General features: G+C 53.2%; 1 protein-coding gene across 4 annotated transcripts in view; it reads right to left on the reverse strand.

The window, feature by feature from the left end:
• Positions 1–20702, reverse strand: part of LPIN1 (lipin 1) — a 95715-nt gene that overhangs the window by 49617 nt on the left and 25396 nt on the right. Inside the window, exon 1 of one of the 4 annotated variants that reach the window (XM_024552470.4) lies at positions 10537–10784. The exons of the other annotated variants lie outside the window; for them this stretch is intronic. The gene's annotated coding sequence lies outside the window, so the exon portion shown is untranslated. Of the gene's footprint in view, positions 1–10536; positions 10785–20702 lie in introns of those variants that run through there. 4 annotated transcript variants of the gene reach the window in all.

Consider the following 20702-nt stretch of genomic DNA (forward strand, 5'->3'; position numbering starts at 1 on the left):
TTCCGCAGATGAGAGACGGTCTGGAGCAGGAGGCCAGCGGAGGTTCCCCAACGTCACTGTACTTACGTTAAGTGTACTAAGTGCACCCTTAGTGGTTGAGATAGTAACTCTTATGTTCTGCGTATTTCGCCACAAATTTAAAAAAAAATTAAGGTGTGAGGAAGAATATTGTATTAACCAGAACTCGTTTCAGGAAGATGAATCATTATTTGGTGAAAATTGTCTTCAGAAGGCCTTGGGCCTGGGAGACGTGGGAGAGGGTGGCCCAGTCTAGCTGGGGCATCTGCAGGGCAGAGGGGCGCCGGCCAGAGGGGGCAAAGCGGTTCTCCTCTCCCTGCCCGTGCCCCTGCCCCAGGACCTCCTCCAGATCAGTGCTGGACAAAAACTGAAACGGCATGGGGATAAACCAGCGGGGCGCCAGGTTCCCTATTCCTCGGCTTTCGGCTACCTTTGAAGTAAAAGGCTCCAGAGAGAAGCTAATTTGATTGACCTGGAGAAGCCAGACAACCCAGCCCAGATTTCGAAGGCCAAGCTAATCTCTAACCGCCAAGGTTTCCATTAAGACACATGGCCAGACCTGAGGGGAAGATCTGTTTTGAAGAAAGTATCTTAATGTCTCAAGAGTAACAGAAGTAGACCTGTAGAGAACCAAACAAAACGCTTAAATTTCCAGTTAGACAGCTTTGAGACACGCGCTCTTCCTTCACCCCATACCAAATTACTTCAGATCAGTTGATTTTCATCTCAACAGTTGGCGAGAAAGAGCTGCTTTGCCTGACAGGGCTTCAGGGACCACCTGAAACAGGAGTCACAGCCCAAGTTCAAAGCGTTCTCAAGGAGAGCTGAGCGCGCCCTCACAGACCCTCCGGCCAAACTGGGGTTCGTCAGCTGTGGTGTGGATTTGCAGAGTGACTCTGAGGTTATGCAACAAGTAAATGTGTTTTCTTCAGGGGACGTTTTCCAGCTTGACCTCCGATTCTAACTGTCTGAGGCTCTTCCATCCCACTGGACATCATTTTCCCAGATATTCTTCCCTAAATCAGAACCTACTGACATTAGACCCAAACAGATGACCCGGCAGGAACCTAAAAACCTGAAGGTATATTTCCACCTGGGATTCTATTTACCACTTTAGTAAAAAATTGCATGTTCAACTTGAGAAGAGCCAACTATTAAAACTAAACATGAAAACTGGAAATATTTGAGGCCAAGCACCTTAATCCAATTGTCAGTTCAGGAATCAGTCGTTCCACCCACTGATCCCACAAGAGGGAAGAAGTGATTTCCATTCCTTTGCCATTTCTCTCGGCTGTCGCGTCAACGGAGGCGCCTTGTCTAGGAAGTAACCATTTTCCTATCGTGGGTTTGTGCCTTGGAAGTGAATCGGGGACTTGGTTCGACCCCGGCAGATCCCACTCTGCTCCTCCTCCCTGGCTGCAGACTGGGAGGGCTCGCCCAGGCCAAGGTCAAAAGCTAGCACAGCGCACTCAGTGATACGACTCTCAGCATCACCTATACCCTTCAATCATTCTCACCTCTGCTTCTCATTCAGCTTTCTTCTCTTTAGGACTCAGGCCCCTGCAAGACTTCCACAGTCCCTCCTTCAGGCGTATTTCCTGTGGCCTCCTCCACGACTACCCTCACCTGCTGTCCGGCCTCCTCCTCGGCCCTCCGGCTCAGCTCACAACCTCACCTCCTGTCCGGGGCAGTGGCTTGATAAATGGGGGCTGACTTTTGTCAAGTGGCAGGTCAGACCTCACCCCCCAAGCTGGTCTGCTGTCCTGAGGATGGCGGGGCCTCTGGGCACCTGACCCCGGGCCCAGGAACCAGCCGCAGCCACCATGCCACGTTTCCTTTAACTGTTTCCACGCTTCCTCTGACTAGACCCTCCAACGTCTGAAAGACAGGCGTCTGTTCTTTTTTTTCCTTTTAAGCTCAGTACCTCTGGAACGACTGGATTAAATCTGTATGGTGACTACCATCCAAAAGTGAGTGTGCAGCACACCAAAAAACTTGTCATTGGTCTGACAAAAAAAAGATGTAATTTTGACTGGTTTACAAAAAACAAGTAAGAGCAGTAGTAATTACCTACCCTTTTTGCTCCAAAGTGACTTTTTAAAAAATCAGATGCCTATACTAGTATATTAGGATTTCTGGTACCAAAAATGAACCAATCAGATGCAGCCTTATTATGCAACGTTATCAATAAGATACAACTCTGTTATACGACCTTCACATTTATGGTTCAAGACAGGCCAGTCACACCAGACAGGCATCACTGGGTTGGCTGTTGTCATTTTTTATTTGACAACCTAAGGAAAAAGAGGTCAGTGCCCCTGACTAAACAGTCAGATGTTGCACGTTTTACAGGTTCCTGCGGCGCACGGGTTGAAAGTCACTGGTGTTGAGGACGTTTCAGGTGGTACAATGGAGACAGAGGATGAGGGATCAAAGTGCCTCCAGTCCCCTCTGAGCACACAAAACGAATGCTTGCCCAGTGTGTCAAGGACTCGCGGTGAAGTGTACGCACTCCGGTGACACTGTGGCAGGGCGGGAAGGGAGTGAGCAGGCAGGAGGACAGGTATCTGGGTTGTGGAGGGGACCCGCTTCTGCAGGACACGGACAGCCCGTCACGCTTTAGTGAGGACTAAGTTGGCGTGCAGGCAGAAATGGGGGAACATATTAGAAGTGGCGCAGACCACAGGAAACAAGTCACCTGACTGCACCAGGGTCCCAGCAGGGGCTGCCCTTGGATTCACCTCTGAAAGGGCGTCCTGGACCAGAGAGACTTCCAGGCTCTAGGAGAACACAAATCCTTCTGCCCGGAGGGTGGTGAACGCCGGTCTGCCGGCTGCACAGCCCCCTGGCCCAACCCTTGTTTCTTCGAGGCTCCTGCTTGGGGGCAGCAGACACAGCCCCTACAACCATGCCTCTTACCTGGCACTCAGCCAGCGGCTCCCGGGACAGTCACCGCAGGCAGCATCGTTAGGAGAAAAACTTAGAGGGCGTGGAAAACCACGCAGAGACTCTACCAACTTTGGAGAGAAAGTAACCTACAAAACTTCTGCTTAGAGCCTAAGCCACCACTTGGCAAAGAGGTTAGGGAGGGAATTCAGGACGGCATGGGGCTCTAAGCTGACGACCCTATGACCTGGTCATAACAGCCCCAAGAAATCAAGTCTTCAACCCAAGCAAGAACCTAGGGTGGGGTGGGGAGACAGTTGCCTGGGGGTTGGGTGGGGGACATGGAGGAAAGGAGGAAAAGATGTACAGACACCAAGGTGCACCCCCAACCTCCAAAGTAGTCAGGCCAGACTGGATATGAGGGCGAAGTGCTAGAGTTTCAAAATTAGAAGAACTTAGGAAAATGGGAAATGTTTTCACCATTAGAACTGGTAAAGACAGTGACTCAAACAAAACTCACTGCAAACACAGTTTAAATTTCAGGCTCATTAGGCATCTCTTGCCAACAGACAGGTTGTGGAATCCAAAGGGTAAGAGCCTGAGAAGCAGGAGCTGCACAAAATTTGGGGTCTGAAGGCCCGGAGGAGCCAGGTGCTAACACACCCTCTCTCTGAAGCCTCAGACACTGAGTGAGTGAGGGGGACGTCTCACTCAGTCACGACACTGATGAGGTATTTCCAGAGTATCCACACCCGCATCAGCCAGCCCAGCTCCTCAGCGCCTCTCAGAAGGTAAATTCAAAAGGCTCCCTCCCAGCAAGGGCCAAGGTCAAAACACCCTCCCATGTTTGGTCTGCCTGTGAAGAGTCTTTGTTCCCCAGGCAGGTTGTCTTCGGAATGATTCATCACTTCCTGGAGAGGCTTTGCTGTTAATCCCCTGCAGTGCTCCAGAAAGTACACAGTCCACGAGGCTCCTCCACCCTCCCAGCAGGTGCAGGTGCGCGGGGACACCTGCGGAGTCTGGGTTTAAAACTCATCCAGGGAGCTTCTGGGTTGGAAAGCAATTCAACATCTGTGCACTCACGGCGAGGCCTGCGTCGGTTCCTGTGATCAGCAGCAGGATTTCACACCTGGGTACAGAACCCGTGGCTGCGCCCATGGCCAACAGATCCGGGTGGTCGGTCACGTCCCAGCCTGCTGGCTGCTTTGGTTGAATGGCACATCGGAGACTTTGAACTACCCACTGAGTTCACGAATGACACCAGGCAGAGTTCAGCAGTGAACCAGAGGGCTACACACCCTCCAGTCCACTGACCGTTTCGCATGCCAGTAAGGTTGGCACACCGTCCGGATGATGGTAACAGTGAGTTAAAATCGTTTGCCGTTTATCACAATGACACAAGGAATACCGTTTTCCACTCCACAGAGCAGGACACTGGGCTGTAGGTTCTGGAACTTGCTCGGGGTCCCAAAGCAGGGAAGAGGCAAAGCAGCATTCAGATGCAGGTAGGTCTGTTTCCAGTTGTGACAATCGTGCAAACCTCCCGTGTGACTCCACCACCCAAGCTTCACGTGTGGCTGCACACACAGACTCTGAGCTGCACAACGCAGAGGCGTAGAACACTCATATATGACGGTGCATTTACTTCTCCAACAGGAAGGCCAGAAGGATCCACTGCGGTACGTTTTAAAGGTGGTATTTCCTTTTCCTAAGCTGGTATCTGGTTAGGAAGCTGGTCAGCTTGCGGGGCCTCCCACGCGTGCTGTGCTGGTGGGTCGGGAGCAGAGGCCGGCCTCACCCTCTGCCATCTCCGGGGGCACACGCAGGTGAGGCAGGTGTTTGGGTCCAACACACGGATGGCGCTGAGCCCTGCCAACAGCTCTCAGAATCAGGACAAAGCCCTAGGCCCCTTGCAGTGCTAAAAGGGGCCTCGTTCCTTTTTGTTAATGAAGAAAATGAGCAAAAAGATTTCACCAGGAAGTCTAAACACTCGTGGCCGAAATCTCTCTGCTCCTCCTCTTCATTCTGATCTACCCCGTGGGTCTGAAAGTTGCCTCTGACAGGCGAGCCCCTTGCCAATACCCGCCCCTCCCCACACCTCCACTCCTCCCCTCGCGAAGCAGAAGTTACAGAGCGTCGCCCTGCACCTGGCTGAGCATTTGGCACCAGGTAAGACCGATTCCTGCCCGTCAGAAACTGAAAGTCTTGTACCTTAACTGGCTCAGGTACTAAACAATTGAATCTCGACGTCCGCCTATAACCTTTCTGAAAACTGAAGACCTTCTTTGGGAGAGTGAGCACTCCATCACAAGGAGGATTGAAAGCCTTTGGCTTTTAGTCAAAACAGTTCTTCTTCAAGGGCATGATGAAATCTGCCTCTCTGGGGCTCTCCGCACAGGTCCTCCATTCTCCTGGTTGTCCTTGGGCCATCTGAGGGGAGCTATGCAGCTGTGCCTTGGGCCCTAGCACTCTAGGAAGGCACTGTCGGCTCCCCCAGCCCAGCTGCATAAGTTTGAGGGGTGGGGGCTGCCCTGACCACCCCTGGCTGCTCCCCGATCACTTCCCAGTCTATGTCTCCATGTCAGGGGTCCAAGTCCCAGCCTGATCAACTCTGAATAGAAACGTGAACACCACACCGCTTCTGCGGCTGGCCCAGGTCACGTTCACCTGAGAGGCTAGGAGATGAATGTTGGCTTTCAACCAAAGCATTAAAAAAAAAGATAATTTCTAAGAAATCCCCAAAACTATGTAATGACTAATAAGACATGCATGAAAATGAAACTGGCTTACGGTGTATCTACCTCTTGTGACTTATGTTAGTGGCAAAGAGGAAGTCTTTTTCAGAGCATTGTGGGTATTTATCAGCTAGTCAGGATGATAAATTATGCTTACGTGACAACGAAAGGAAGTACAACTTAGACGCAGCAGCACGATGCAGGGGACAGAGCACCAGACGGAAAGTCCAGATACCTGGTCCCATCCCTACACCGGCGGCACACCTGCGGGCAAGTCACTTCTCTCCTAGCCAATTCTGGACGGCACGAGTCGACTAGATCCTCCACCCACTGAGTTCTGCCAACCTGCACAAGGTGCTTATAGAAGCTTCTTAAACAACAGACCAAAGCCATCAGTACCCTTCGGGATGCGGGCCCAAAATAGGGAAATTCACTAGAAAAGTTTGAGGTGCTTTTAAACAGCCTGCAAGTCAAACTAACACTTCCTGACAAAAATGATGAAGCAGCAAAAACCACTGGCCCTAGAGTCGCCCCACCAAAGTCCTTTCTGCATTAGGCAGGTTGGGTAAATCCAGGGCCCTGCTCATCCCGGCTCTCAGCTTCAGGACCAGGATGGGCAGCCGGCTCCAGGCGATCCTGCCGGAAGGAGGGAAGGCAGGAGGTATGCAGCATGTGTCCAGGATGGAGGGGATTGAGGAAATGGGCACCTGGAATAATCAGACATGCAGGGAGCAGACAGAGCAGGCCAGGGCCCCCACACGGGTGGGAGCACCCCACGCTGAGGCTCATCTGCACAACCGCCAACACAGGGCGAACATGCCAAAGCACCAGGCGCCCCAGTCTCGCGAGGTCCCAGGAGGGTGGCACTGCCGACACTCCGTCAAGGTCAGGCAGGCAATGGAGGTCCCGTGACTCCTCACCTAGTTGTTAAAGCAGGGGGAAAACAACAGTGTTTCATCCCCAGATTGGCAGAACCCTTCTCCAGGGTTCACCCATTGCCGAGAAACACAGGTTTCTTGGAACGAATGCCAAAATTCAAAACTCCAGCCGCAGCTTTCATAACCTGGCCGTTTTTGCCAACAACACCATCCACCTCTAGAATGTTAAGGCCAGCTTAAGGTGGCTTCAGACCAATTCCACGAAAAATGGGCAAAATACAGAAATGCAGAGCTCACAGAAGAAGGAAGGGAGAAAAGGGAAGAAGGAAGGAACCCATTAGGTCGAGGACAGATGAGAAGAGTCAACCCTATTCATAATTTAACCTATGCAAATCAGAGGCGGCCTTTCGGATGGCCCAAAATCAGAGCATTTTGTAAAAACCCAGGGCTGGTGAAAATGGGGGAAGCCCACCCACCGCCCACTGCAGGTGGGATAATAAAGGCGGAGGCACCTGGCAAGGCCTGACACTTTTTGCAGGTTCTGGCAAACCTCACCAACTCTCTGCTGTAAGACCCATGGGCTAACAGCATTACAGCACAGATTCTAACAGGGAAATCGGAAACTGCTCAAATATCTATAGGGCTCTGGTGAGGTAGATTATGGACCAGCCACACCAGATGATGGAATATGAGGAGACCCTTAAAAAAAATGGGAGAGGGAGACGCAGGTCCACAAACAAACATGATAAGGTATATATTGAGTGAAAAAAGTACACATTTACACCGTGAACCTATTTGCTAAGAACTACATTTACAGCCCAGACAGGTGTGGTTCAGTGGGTTGGGCATCTTCCCACAAACCAGAAGTTCAATTCCCGGTCAGGGCACATGCCTAGGTTGCAGGTTCGGTCCTCAGTCAGGGTGCGTCCAAGGGGCAGCTGATTGATGTTTCTCTCTCACATCAATGGCCCAAAGGGAGGTCTCCCTCTCTTTCTCTCTCCCTTCCCCTCTCTCTAATAAATAAATATTTTTTAAAAGAATTACATTTACACCTATTCTGACATGCAGAAAACAATCTGGGCTGACTTCCCGGCTGAACAAGGTGCATTCACAGGCTCTCTCTGGAACCAGGCCTGGGGACGGGAGACTTCACTTCGCATCACACATATATCCACGGTGTCAGTTGCTGAGAGCGAGTCTTTCCCTGTGCATGTATTACTTTAACAGTAATTTGTAAGACTCTCAGAGAACTGGGTGAGGAATCGAAAGCTCTGACCAGCTCAATGCCGGGGTCTCCCCGTCCTTGCTGGAACTGCTGAGACAGGTGGGGTACAGCGGGGCCCTGCTTTGGTCAGAAAGGCCAGGTGGGTGCGCGCTCAGCCCCTCCAGGGTTTTGCAATGCTCAGATCTTACAGTCTCATGTGATGAGAGTCCGCAGGTCCCTGCCAAGGACACGAAGGGCCTGGATTGGGGCCAGGGGGGGCGGGCAATGATGGGGACTACATACAGGGTGGTCAGATTCAGGTCCCGATCCTCTGGCTGTTAACTATTGGACTCATTAATTGAGCACAAGGCTTTGCTTCTGCTCTTCAGTTACCGCTAGAGCCCTGTGTCCAAGTTTGGTCTTGATCAAAAGAACACGCTGCTTTTACATATGTAACTTCCGTATGACTCCAGCCCACTCCACCCCAGCAGTTCGTGGGGGGCTAAACACCAGCTGGGTAGCCAAGAGCGCTCAGGGGCTAAGAAAGCGAGCCCTTGGTGTTCAGGTCCCAGCTCCCCCACCGACTGCAAACAAGTTACTAACCTCCCAGCGCCTCAGCTTCAAATCTGTAAAATGGGATGCTATTCGCATAGTCCAACCTCATGGGATTGCTTGGGAGGCAGTGTAGATAAAGTACTTTTCCCAGGGCAAGCACAAAGGACAGCCAGGTGTGAAGCCTATGGTCACAAATGCTGCAGGCAAAGGCTGGACTTTGAATGAAGGCTCTGGCCCAACAGTGCTTTGCACATATCAACTATTTTAAAGGCACCTTCCCAAAAACACAGGGGCAAAGGAATAGTATTGGTTAAAGTGAATACAGAAATATTAAAAGGGTATGATTATATTCCAACAGGGTGGTAATACACTTCCATGTGGCCAAAAATCTCAGCCCAAAGGCACCCCCAAATTGGGCACCATTCTGCCATTATGCAGAGTTCGATGGCAGGAAATTCTCTTGCCAAAGCGGTTGCTGAGGAGCGTGCCTTATTGGGCGATGGTGCCCCATTGACCCCATGACCTTCGTGGCATGCACCCTCAGTGAACCAAAGGTGCACGCCTAGTGAGGCTCCTGAATGCAGAGGAAGACTTCACCAAACAGAGAGGGCACGTGTCTGCAAGGAAACAGACGGACTTCCTGGAAGCAAGGTACACGGGGTGAATGTGCTCAGCCCGTCCCAGAAGCAGCTGCCAAACAGGTGTGTCTCGGTCGGCCGCAGTCTGTGGCCAGCTTTGTGAGCAATGCAAAGGACTCACGCTCAGGGGCAGAGCCACGACTCTGGTTCAGCAGCCTGTAGCTTTTTTTTTCTGGAAAGCCCCAGCACTCAGCATCAGCAAAGAACTCTAGTAAGTTGTTGCAAGAATCACAAAACTCAGTCTGTGGGTTAAGAGACACGGCCATGCTGCAGGTGTGAAAAAGCTCCCCGCTCCCTGCCAGACTAAGCCCTGCCCACTCACCTCCACCCAAGTTCTCAGCTGGACAGGGACAGCTTCCCATCTAAGGACCAAGAGATCCTGCGGCAGCCCCTCACCTGAACCCCCATGTCCCCCCCTGTGCCCTGGGACCCAGCAGGTCTGCCCCTGCAGCCTGCTCTTTCTAAAATGATGTGGGTTTTGTGGCAACTGAGACCTGGGACGGTGACTGAACTGTGCTGGGCCCCCCAGCCAGCTGAGGCCAACTAAGAGTAGCACCAGGGGTGGGTGGGGGAGGGGGGGGACGCCAGGGCTCCGTCCAGGCCTGCTCCACCGCACAGTGTGGCTGCCGTACAAACAGGAATAAAAGCTCCAAACAAACACCCACACGCAAAAACGCTTGACAATCCAGCAAATGCTGGCAAGTATGAAGTGTTATCAAAATACAGAGCCAGAAAACAAACCCTTAGCTCTTCCACCATTTCCAGGGGGAAAGAAGTGTATTTATTTCTCGATTATTATACCTTTTCCTCAATTGCTTACTTCATAAGGCCCAAATTATGGAGCACAAGATTAACAAAAATTCCACTGTTATCCCCCCAATTAAAAAAAAAAAAACTTTTTGAAACATCATTTCCAAAACACTCCTACTATCCTGGGCAAACTATTGGGTTCTAAAAACTCTCTGAATTAATGCTGCCAATCCTGTGTGATGGCAGAAACAGGGGTGACATCTGCTTTCTCCAGCTTTACCCCCCAAAGTATCCGCCCGTCACCTACACTCTAGCGCTGTGGCACGTAAAGTTATTTCCAAAACGCTCCTTTTCATCCTACGTTTTCCCGGCTTTTCCCCCGAAATAAAACCCCGGGCAGGGACATCCGATGGAACTCACGAGGCCTAGCACCCACTGGCTGCAGAGAGGTGCACGGAGGCCTGGCAATCCCGGTACCGCTGTAATCTGAGAACCCAGATTCCAAGCCCGGTTCCGGACGCCCAGCAGCTGTGTGACCTTGGGCCCGTAGGTCAGCCTCCCAGTGCCTCACTTTCCTAAACTGCACAGCAGGAAATCTTAATCCCTCAGGGCACATTTTCATTCAAGTCCGGGCGAACGTCCGGGCTGCTCGCAGCCCGGAGAGAACCCACCTCTCCTGCCAGGATCGAGAAGGTCCCGCCGTGAGATCCGGGGACCGCCCGCACACCCACCGCACCCCACCCCAGCCCTGCTGGTCCGACAGGCCGCTGAAGGTCAGCCCCGCGGGCGCTCCGAGAGAAAAGGCCCGAGGATGCTGGCGAGGCCGCCGGACCCCGGGTCCGTTTCTCCACCTGCCTCCCGAGACCACTTACCCCAAAAGGGCTGCGGGGTCAGAGCCCGAACCCCGGGCGTCAGGTCGGCCCGGGTGCCCCGGCCCGCTCGGGCCTGGCTGCGCGTCAACCAGTCCCCGGCTGTCCCCGCTCCACCCGCCCGGCTCCGCGGAAGCTGCAGTCTCCCTCGGCCAGGCTCTGCCTGCTCTGCCTGGGACTCGTCGGCGGCGTGGAGGAAGCTACTAGCTGGGAGGCGCGTGCGCGGCCCCCTTTGTATGCAAACACCCAGCCTGTCGCGCGCTCGCAGTCCCCGCGGCCCGGGCCGGGGGCGGGGCTAAGGGGGCGAGGCGGGGGCGGAGTCCTGAAAGCGGGTTGGCGCTCGGGGCCTCCCGAGGCACACGCCACTGGGCTGTTTTCAGAGCCGCTCCCGAAGGAAGGACCTAGTCTGCCAGCCCTCCTTCCTCGCCTATCTTAGCTTTCCTGTGGGCACGGGACCTTGGGCCATCTTTCTGATTTTCCTCCCCCACGCCAAAGTCATATGTTTAATTCAACCCGCTAGATTGACTTTTCCACACCCTCAGGTTTGCAGCCTGCTAAACGGCGGTTGGCGGGGGGCGTGGGGGCGGGGGACGCCCCCAGGGCTGGTTGCATGTACTCGGGCCCTACTCTTTCTGAGCAATGGGATCTGGGCATGTCCCTTAACCTTTCTGACCCCGGCCTTCATTTCTACAGCCACAACGTGGCAGCTGTATTGATCACATGGGTATTTACACTTAGCTTCTTACCACTAGTCCACCTTCATCCTTTGTCTGAATGACCTCTGCCTCAGTCATTCGTTCATTTAGCAAGTACTTGTCACTGAACAACATAGCCAGGTCCCTGCCCCTCTGGAGCTTCCATTCAGCAGCAGAAGACACGGCAAGGGACAAATAAATAAAAAGCAAAATAACCTGCAATGGCGAACTGACTTAGATAATGTGGATGGAAAGAGGGCTCTGTGATAAAACTGGCAAGTGCACAGACCAAAAGTAACCTCACAGGGTGATCTGATCATAAATCTCTAGGTAAACGGTTTATCTTTGTCTTAAGCAAGCCAGTCAATTTTATTTTATTTTATTTTATTTTGACAGTACCTTTAATTAAAGCTGGGGCTGGTGAAACAAGGCAGGCTCGGGACAGAAGCAGCGACAGGAGAGCCCAGGCGGGGCTGCTCTGACTCTGCAGAAATGTTATAGAAAAGACACGAGCCTGAGCAGGGCCGCTCTGCCTCATTGGAAAGTCAGAGAAAACGCCTTGGAGCCAGGTTTAGGGGTCTGCCCAGAACCAGCTGCTGCCACCCACCACTCCCACCCACTGCTCCCCTGGCTTCGAGTCTTGGGGGGACCCTTAGAGTGTAGGAGATGCATGCTGGTGGGGGGAGAAAGGAGTGGGTGTGCCTGGAGAAGAAGAACACACCCATTACTTCTTGTGCATCCAGGTCAACACACGTTTGAAATGCTACAATGATGCTCTTTTTCTCACTCCTCAGAGGAGTAACCACCCTCCCCCTCACAGAGCGCATACCCTTGTTAACTAGCCACTAACCCAAGCCCCAGCTTACTTTCTCCCACTCTAATTCCAAATGCATAAAAGAAAAAACTGGCAAAACTGTCCTTCCAGGAGGCATTTTTCTCAGTCTGTTGAGATCTTGCTTTCAGGCAGATACTCTGCTTGACTCAAGTAGACTCATAAAAATTATCTACGGGTTTCGATATTCTCACACTGACAATTCAGATGATCCAAAAACCTAAATGACAAGAAACATTCAGGTCCCAAGGTGGGTGGAGGAGGCAGAGCTTTCTGGAAAGCAAGCTAAAGGTCCAGAGGCAGCCCTCTGCATGGTCCTGGAGCCAGGGGGCAGCTGCAAGGGGAGCAGGGACCAAACCTGTAGCGTCTTTGGGCCACTTTAAGAAGTTTAGATATTCCAGAAGGGTTGTAAACAAGGGAATTACAGAATCCAATTCCCATTTTTGAAATTACTTCTGTGCTATATGGAAAATGGACTGTAGGGGGCAGGAGTGGAAACTCAGACCCGTGGCTACTGCAGGAAATCTGGGGAGCCAATGGGGGCTCGGACTAACGGGAGGGGAGAGGGTGGTCATGAACTCTCTCCCCTCCGAAGTGGAAAGACTTCGGGTGTGTTTTGGAGGAAACCCCCCTGGACTCGCAGACATACAGGTGGGGTGGGGTGACGCAGGATGAGAGAAAGGAGAGTCAAGGGTGACAGCTCCACATGGGGGTCGAACCACTGAGGGACTGCAGTGCTCTCCCCTGAGCTGCAGAAGGAAGAGGGAAGGGGCAGACTTGGAAGGAAACACCGGAGCCGCCTCAGAGGAGATGTCAGGAAGTGCTTCTGGGGCTTGGCAGGGGGAGGCGGGCTGGCTGGAGTTTGGGGCCATTGGCCCCGGAGCTTTGCCCAGGTGGTGCGTCTTCCGTCCAGCAGGCCATGTGTGGATGCCCTCTGGCTGGTCTTGGGTAACTGTCATCCAGGCAGCCTCCTCACATGCTGGCATTGAATAGGAGGGCGCTACACTACACAGGGATCAGCGTGTACAGGGGAGACCCTTCCACAGCGCGTCTCAGAGACCGGGGTTGGGAGTGCAAGAGCAGGGCCCCCGAAGGGTCTTATGCTCCCCTCCCCAAACCCGCCCTCCAGGGAGGGTCCACAAGCAAGACTACCCTGCATGGAAAGGCTTCCTGGAAGCAAAGTCCAACTTTGGGCTGTTTATGTGAAGCCTTTGTTTAAAATAAATCTTGAATTATTAAAATGTGAAGACTAGAGGTCTCAACACAGAAAATCCAGCCCAAAGTACTTATTCTACAAATGATGAACTTGGGAGCAGCGTGGGGTTGGGGTTCACCCAAAGTCGGCACCGATTCTCAGGGTCCAGCTGGACCGTGAGCAAGTGAGGCCTGATGGCTTCCCAGCATCACCTGCCACCCCAGGGAAGGCACTTTCTCTGCTGTCCCTATTGCTGCCACAATTGCTAAACAGAGCCAGACCCAAGGGGCCCGGGCTGGGGCAGTGGCAGTCAATCAAGCAGTTATTGGAAAACACTCACTAGAACACATTTCACTATAAGCTGAATGGGATTTGCCAAAGCCCCAGGACTCCTAATGCGGCCCTGTCGGGACCCCCCCTGGGAGGGCCCTTGATGTGTTGCCAGCAGCTGGGTGGTGACACGGTGACTCAGCCTGCATGGCTGAGGTGATCCCTTTTGGCCAATTCCAGGACCTGCTGCTTTCAGCCCAACTCGGAAGAGAAGGAACATCAGATGAGCAAAACTTGCTCCCCAGGCGCCGGCTGGAGGAAGAAGGGTGGACAGGTGATGCCAGGCAACGCCCGCCGGCGTGCCGGGTTCTGCAGACTTGGTTTTACCGTCTGGAAAGCAAGGGCAGGCGCTCAACCCACAGATCCACTTTGAGGACAGAAAAGGCCATCATGTAAACTGGGTGGTATGCCCACTCACCCGAAAGCTTTTTAACTTCTAGAACCCCACACATGGAGGACTGGCGGTGCCCGGAAGGATCTGCTGAATGCTTAGCCCAGCTCGCGCCGATCCAGGAGGGCCCCCCAGAAAGCACCGTGTTGCTGAGTGTGTGTAAGGCCGTGCAGTGGCAACTCCTCAATACAGAAAGCGACCAGAGTGATGGAAGCCGCCCTAGGCTAGCTGGAAACCTCCCCCTTTTTAGCTGGTGACAAGAACTATTATCCCGGGACTTCTGAAGTTTTCCAGATTACCTACCTACACCATAGACAGGGCTCTGCAAGGGGGGAGGGGGATGTGGTAAACACCCCATGAAACATTGTAGGCAGGTGTACAGTGAACCGGTGGGTGGTGGCATTACAGAGTGGGCAGCTCTGTAAATGCCCCAGGCAGAAAAGATGCCCAAGAAAGAACAGGCCCAGGAGGACTTGGGCTCCCAGGGAGGGAGGGTGTCTCCCTGGGGTCCAAGGCCCATCCTCGTCTGGGGCCCTGATGAGGTGACTTCCACAGGAATCATCCCTTGCTGGGGCCTCAAGAACCAGATGGGAACTAGGGGACCCTTGGTACCCCCTCACCTCCTTGGTGTACAGGGGACAGGGCAGCCTGGAAATACACCAGAGGTGCAGTGGGCTCCCTGGGGGCCTGGGGGCCATCTGACCAAGGCAAGTTTCAGGGGGAAGGGGAGGATGTGAGAGGCCCTGGGTTCCACAGGGACAGAAGGAGGTGGGAGGGTTAACCAGGAAGAGCAAGTGTCTGGAAGGGCCCAGCCTCACATTAGGGTGAGGATCATAGATTAGGGCTAAGGCGTCCCAGAGGGAAAGAAGTCACAGGGAGATAAAGGGGAGAGGCTGACAGTGGCCACAGCGAATATTGGAGGCCACACACCCCCAGTTCACCCTAACAGAGACACTAATTGGATGGTATCGTGAGGCAGCACACACACGGAGCAGCGGAGAAGCAAGGAAAGCCCCTGGCAGGGGGCGGAGAGAGCTGCCCCTTGGGCCTGCTGTGCCCCTTGGGCCCACACTGGGTCTCTCACTCAGAGAGCATCCTCCAACTACCCCTCGCTCAGTCACTCGCCTGCGTCTTCATTCATCCCCCATTTGCTGAGCATCCACCGTGTGCCAGGCCCTGTGTGGAGCCCCGGGGGACGCCTGCCCCAGTGAGTGCGTGGTTGGGGCAGTAAGCACGTCCAGTCACACAAATACACATACAGCCCGTCACCCTGCTCAGCAGCACTGTGAGCCGAAGCAGGGGCTCACCTGGCAGCGTGTGCAGGGCGGCCTGGTGTGCGCAGGGTTAGGGGAAGACCTGGCCTGGCCTCCGATGGGGTCATCGGGGAGCACAGCAACCCGAACACCTGCTGGGCCAGGGGCTCCCAGCCTGTGCTTCCTGTGGTCAAGATGGGCTGGGCACCCTTTCCCCTCCGGCCATAGGGGAAAATTCCCACCGAGCCGGGCTAGGACAACAAAGACATTTCTTTGCTACACTACTACCTGTCCCCTCTTCCCGTCCCACTTCCAGCCCCAGTCTCTAAACCAACCCACACGCCTTGGAAGTTAGGGCCTCTGGTGTGTATTTCTGATCAGTGTGTTCGAGTTCAGCTTCACAGCCTTCGTCCTTCCCAGCATTCCCCCCAGACCTCCGCCCCGCCTGATAGTGGGCACTGGTCTCTTCTCCGCCAGTCCCAGGACTGACGTGCACACTATTTGGTGTGGCACAAGCAAGTGCCAATCAGAATAGACGCCAGGCACGGCAGAGAGCATGTCGGGAGGGGAAAGGAAAGGGGGGGGTGCGGTGGCAAGAATGAAACTTTCTAATATTTTAATCACTGGCAAGTCCACATTAGCTTATACAAATGAATCTACCCAAGAAGAACATATATTTGTATTTCATTGAGAAATTCATCTGCTACGGACTGAATGTTTGTGCCCGCCTCCCCCCGCCCCCGCACCACACGCTCATATGGTGAAGCCCAGTGGGATGGCATCTGGAGGTGGGGAGGTAATTAGACTCAGATGGAGTCTTAGATGGGAGCCCCACCAGAAGCCTGGACCACAGAGCTAAGCATAGTGACCCGGGCTCTGACCTCAGAGACAGAAGCTGGCTCTGAATAAAATCAGGTTCCCACAGAGCAGACGCTGTGCCACCTGTCACAGCGCTGTGAGCTCTGGGCCAGCCTCGGGGTAACTGCTCAGTTACTGGACTTTGGCCCCCAATTCAGGTGAAACCTAAGATACTAAGTTATATAATGCATTGTCAGCCCCAAACAAACAGGAAAGCAGAAAAGGACTCAATTCGGCCACAAATTGCATCTGCCAACTACAGAACTTAAATGCTGCTTGCCCACAGCCATCCCCGCTAGCATCTGCTCATTGTCTGGCGCCAAACACAACCTCTTCAATCGCTGACCTAGAACCTGACCTTGATGGGGGAAAGTAACTCTCCACTCTGAGACTTCAAGTCAGTGATATCAACTCTTGTTCTTTAGAATAAATGAAATCATTTGAATCAGACATTGTCACCTGCCCTTCACATTCGAACGAAGTGTTTCCCATAAAAACTTGTCAGATATTAGAATTCCCTGGGAAACTGTCAAAACTCTCAACGCCCAGGCTGGGTCCCCATCAGTTAAGCACAGTCCTTGGGGTGGAACCCAGGCATCGGGACATTGCAGAATTCCCCACGACATTCCAACGTACAGTCACAGCGAAGGACCAGTGTCCAAAGAACCCATTTCCCCTCCCACTGGGCCCTGGATGGCTGCCTTCTCTCTCTCAAAGCCCACCCTCTCCTCTCCCAGCCCCCCATGCCAAGAGCCAACAGATAATTCATATTTCTCCTAAATGTCCATATAATAAACCCATACAAGCCAGCTCAAATAGAGTGAGTGTGTGTGAATGGAACAGGAAATACTGAAAGGAGCCAGGAATGGAGGCACGCTCTCTCTCTCTCTCTCTCTCTCTCTCTCTCTCTCTCTCTCTCCCCACACACACACACACTTGGTTAGCTCTGCCCCTTCTCTCTCCCAGCCTGTGTCCTCTGCTTTCTCCCAGCTTCTCCCCACTCATCAGTCTGGCCACACACAGCTCATCACATACCTCTCCCCTTCACATGACCTTCACAAGACCTTGCACTTCAGGCCGCTAACTCCAAGATTTCAAGAGAGAAATCAGATTGACCCCAGCCTTCTTCTCAACCTACATGTCATGGGTCACTGACACATCCTAGGAATGGCTTCCTTCGAGCCATGCTCCATCCTGGGCCCAGGGCTCCCCCATTCTGCTCGCGGCCACTTTGGCTTCGCCCGAAGCAGCTACAAAGTAGGAGATGGAACCAGGAGCCAGACGTGGCACCTCTCTCCCAGGCCTCCTTAACTCTGCCACATGCTGTCAGACTCGGTAGAAGAGAAAGAGCAGCAAACCAGGTGAACAGGAGACAGAACCAACATGATAGGAGACACCACTCGGGGAGGCTCCAAGATGGAACCGCTTTGACCCCAGCTTCACTTCCGGCTAGTCATGTGATCTAAGGGTAGGGACCACTGAGCTCTCTGACCCTCAGCTTCCTTTCCCACTAACCTGGGGTGAAAATGTCTGTTTCACGGGGCCACTGGAATAAATAATTGAAGCACTCAGTGCAACATCTGGTAAGTTCTCTAATGACAACAGCAATAATAATAACTATTTACTACGAACGCTTAGGGGCCTGATAACAAACACAGTGTCGGGTTTGAGCTTTCGGGCGTGGGAAGACATGACAGGTGAAGCGTGTGCAGGGGGAGGTGTTCCAGGCTGAGGGACCAGCGTGTAGAAAGGCACCGTAAAGGCCTGCAGGGAGGGACGAGTGGTCAGTGCTGTGTGGCTCGAATGCAGGCTCCCCGTTTGAATGCAAAAATAAATCCACCGTCTTCTGCCCTCATCCGCCATGTCTCACATTGGGCTGGGCCCCCAGGGAGGCCTCGGAAGTCGTGAGTGACTGATGAGTGGGTTGGTGAAGTTAAGCTAGCTTGGGGAGGAATTCACCTCTTAGGAGAGAACAAGTCAATTTCCTGGATGAAAGCACATGTTCTTTTGTGCGCAGGAGAGCCAAATTAAATTTCCTCCCACCCAAAGCAGAATGCTAATATCACACGAGTAAAACCACATGATCCTGCAAGAACCATCAAAGATGATACCCTGCGCCGTTGGTGGCATGGGGACACTTTCTCAGTGACCTCCTGGCCTCTCTCTCCACCCCTCCTCCCTCCATCTTGGGAAAGGAACCACGCACTTGTTGCACAACTGCCCCTTTCTGGCACAAGGGTCAATGCAAACCGAGAAGAAGTTCAATCTTTCCTGGTGCAAAAGGGGGAAGAGATCGCTTGCTCCTCCTTTCTTAGAGCACTTACTATGGAACACTTACCATGAATAAATTCCTTCTCTGCCCCTCCTGAGATGTCAGTAAGTCTTTTTACAAGCTACATAAGCCGCTGGACACCAGTCCCCCTCAGCAATGGTCCGAGGACCTGGAAGCCGTGTGCGTTGAAATGCCACAGCGTGGCAGGCGGGGCTGTGTCTCCTGGTTTCCAGAAGGGTGGACACGGGACGTGGGCAGGCGTGCCACCTTGCTCCCAGGTGCAAAGCTACCTCCTGTCATAAAGATACCAGAAGTGTCACTTCTCCTTCGGACAAAAGCAGTAAGCTAACACAGATGGCCACCCCTCTACCAGGCGAACCGGGCAGGATAAACTGCAGGTGGCACGTGGTGGTTGGTGGTATCGAGTCCTCTGACTTGAGGAGCAGTTGTCATTGAACTTGAGAGCATGTATCAAAAGGGCTGTGTCATCCTGGCTACTTAATGGGGTGAAGAGTGTTTCTGTCTTTGCAATCTGGCCATGGCGGGCAGCCCATGTAGGGTGGTGGGAAGGCTTCTGCAATGGCCTAGTTATCAAGTTATAGGGCCACACGATGGTCAGGGGTGGGCTGCCATGGAAGATGGATGGAGGGGTCACCCACTTGCAAACGTCCCTGTTTCTGAGTGGATGAAAGTGGGTAGTGCGAGCAGGGGCCCCGCCCATCACCACGCAGGCTCAGGTGAGAGCGAGGCACCTGCGGGCGGGCCGTCCTGACCCCATGCTGGGGAAGGAGAGCTTTGTTAAGTTCCTGTGTTTAAGTCCTTCTCAGAGTGAGGAAAACTGGTTCCTCACTTGTTTCCGCCGTCAGAAGGCCAAGAGATCTGGGAAGGAAAAAGCACTTCCAGAACTCGGTGCACGGGTTTCTTGGCGAGGGGCCCCAGTTGGTGTCTGTCTGCACAGCTGGCTGTTCTGAGAAGTCTCTGACAACCACCAGTTCCCAATTCAGAAACAAAACAAAGCAAAGGAAAACCCACTATCTTAAAACGCCAGTGAAATGACACTTCCTATACATACTTGTTTGCTGATTACTATTACGTGACAAATTGCTCTCGGCGGTACAAATGCCTCAGCCGTGGGGAACGTACGAAGGGAGAATGGGGGCAGGCGGGGCGAGGGAGCCAAAAGCAGAACCTGCTTCCCAAAGGTGGTGTGGGCTCCTGGCCTGGGAAGCAAAGTTCCTGTTCCTCCTGCCTCTCGTCCTTCTAGTGGGAATTAGACTCTGGAGATTCCTGCCGAGGCGCCGACTTGGAGCAGAACTCCCTGAAAATACACCCAGCGTCACGTGCTGGTGCACATGTGCACAGGACGTTGCCTTTGTATAACCCTCGTTGATAAGATAAAAGGTTGGGGGGAAAGTATTTGTATAAATTAGAATTTTACTATTAATATGAGCCATGGTTGATCATTCTTAAAAGCACTCCACGAGGAGATCATCAGTTACTCTTAACAGATGAAGAGAGCAAACCACTTAACAGAAGGTGGAATTAACACTCCAGGAGTACGGTGCAGGGCTCTAGGGTCCCCAGGCTCCCCAGGGTTGCCAGTGGGGGGCAAAAGTTGGTGCCATTCTTCAGTAAGTTCCGTGCCTGAGACATGAGGAATCTACTGAAGCCTAATGATGTTCCGCCCTCCCTGCCTGTCATTCACCTTTGCTGCCAGAAGAAGCCTGGTCTCCCCCATCTGGAGGACCCCACGGAACTTGTGTTAACTGCAGATGGAGGCCCCTGCTCATGGGAACCTCAGACCGCTGGACGATGTTCCTCTTTCTCCTAGTTCTCTAGTTCTCGGCAGGCTCGTCCCCCACTTACCGGCTGTTGTTAGGAAAGGCATGGTTGGCTCCCCCCACCGTCACAGTCTTTCCCTTCTCTCTCCTGCCTCCTGATCTTGCCCCTCCATCCACCTCCTCCCCTCCTATTTTCTCTCCTCCATCATCCTTCCGTCCTCGCCCTCTGCAAAGGGTCCAGAAGACTCTCAGTGCAGTGGCAGGATTCTGATGGTTCTGTTGGGATTGCGATGTCAGCGTTGGTGGCGCACAGAGGAGGACAGAAGGAGAGGAGGTGGGTGTGGATGGAAGGGGGCTGCTGCGTGGAGCTGGTCTGAGACCCGCCCCGGGTCCAGAACAGAGCCTGGTCAACACCGGGGTGGTAGGGAGCTGGGAGTGCGGCCTGACCAAATCCTTTCCTGAAGGCGGGTTTTGTCTTCCTGATTTCTGAATTCAGATAAGCTAACTAGAAGGAACATCTGATTTGGAAAGCTTCCCTCCAGCAAACCTAAGAAACAAAACA

Source organism: Desmodus rotundus, chromosome 5, assembly GCF_022682495.2.
Source record: "Desmodus rotundus isolate HL8 chromosome 5, HLdesRot8A.1, whole genome shotgun sequence".
NCBI classification, from domain to species: Eukaryota; Metazoa; Chordata; class Mammalia; order Chiroptera; family Phyllostomidae; genus Desmodus; species Desmodus rotundus.